Source organism: Pristis pectinata, chromosome 18 (assembly GCF_009764475.1).
Source record: "Pristis pectinata isolate sPriPec2 chromosome 18, sPriPec2.1.pri, whole genome shotgun sequence".
Taxonomy (NCBI): domain Eukaryota; kingdom Metazoa; phylum Chordata; class Chondrichthyes; order Rhinopristiformes; family Pristidae; genus Pristis; species Pristis pectinata.
This window is the reverse complement of record NC_067422.1, coordinates 43,825,925-43,826,634: the sequence shown is the minus strand read 5'-3', so window position 1 is coordinate 43,826,634 and position 710 is coordinate 43,825,925. Positions and strand designations below refer to the sequence as shown.

At 48.5% G+C, this 710-nt stretch overlaps 1 non-coding gene across 1 annotated transcript; it reads left to right on the top strand.

The window, feature by feature from the left end:
- The first annotated feature begins 287 nt into the window (after positions 1-287).
- On the top strand, positions 288-359 carry trnaw-cca (transfer RNA tryptophan (anticodon CCA)). Its single transcript has one exon. It is a non-coding gene; the product is annotated as a tRNA-Trp (tRNA).
- Positions 360-710: the final 351 nt, after the last annotated feature.

The window sequence follows — 710 nt, the reverse complement described above, 5'->3', positions numbered from 1 at the left end:
GTTTATCCAGAAGGGATAAACCCTGCCCTGACTCAAGATATTTCATCTCCCTTCAATTCTAAACCTCCGAAGAATGGAGGAAACAAAATTCAGAGTGCGAGAGACATGCAGACAAGGAGGTAAAGGCTAGTAAGCTGAAAGAGCGACACTTACACGCACAGAGAAGACAATGTGGTTGCCATATCAGATGTGCGAAAGCGGAACGTCTGCGAGTTGCCGGGTGGGGAGGTGAGCCGGAACAGATGTTTCTGAACCAACTCCAGCGACACATTTTAACTTCACCACGCGATCTCGTGGCGCAAAGGCAGCGCGTCTGACTCCAGATCAGAGGGCTGCGTGTTCGAATCACGTCGGAGTCATGAGAGCCTTATTGTTTTGTCACAGCGTTTGTGGCGAGGCTGCTTCCCAATTCAGAGCAATTCCCCTTTAATGTGAACATCTCAACAGCACAGCCTTGATGAGCAACTGTCCGGTAGGTGTTTCTTTTTGTCATCAGGACTTCCACTGCTTACTGTCTCTTTCCTTGAGAAGTGCAGATCCTTGGATAAGAATGGTGTGGAATGATGCGATTCTAAAGCGGCAAATGGTCGCAGCGTAGATCAGTATCAGAGTCGGTATGGACGACTGGGCCGAAAGGCCGTGTCTGTGTTTTACAAATTTGTGAATCTGAATCTGATCTTGTGTTCTATCCTCCGCTTCCCATCACTCTG